This window comes from Myotis brandtii, unplaced genomic scaffold (assembly GCF_000412655.1).
Source record: "Myotis brandtii unplaced genomic scaffold, ASM41265v1 scaffold927, whole genome shotgun sequence".
In the NCBI taxonomy this organism is placed as follows: Eukaryota; Metazoa; Chordata; class Mammalia; order Chiroptera; family Vespertilionidae; genus Myotis; species Myotis brandtii.
Window position 1 is genome coordinate 1832541 of NW_005371823.1, and position 326 is coordinate 1832866.

The window sequence follows — 326 nt, forward strand, 5'->3', positions numbered from 1 at the left end:
CAGCCACCTCCACGGCTTTGCCCGGCTCCTCGCTCCACGTCCACCAACCGCCTTCCCTCAAGCCTTTGATCTGGCCACGCCTCACCTTTCCTTCACTTACGCCAACCTTCTCCCTGGTCACACGACCCTTTCAGCTACTTACAAAGACCTCCCTTCCTCCTTCCTGATCCTTTCGGTCCCCGGTACCAACGCCCGTTAGCACCTTCTCGCCACTTCCGGCCACTTCCAAAGATCCCCTTTCCTCCAACCCTGGCTTTGCCCACGGCTCTCTCCCAACTGTAAAGACGACTTCTGGCCCCTTCTGCCCCGGCAGGGTCAGCGGAGTG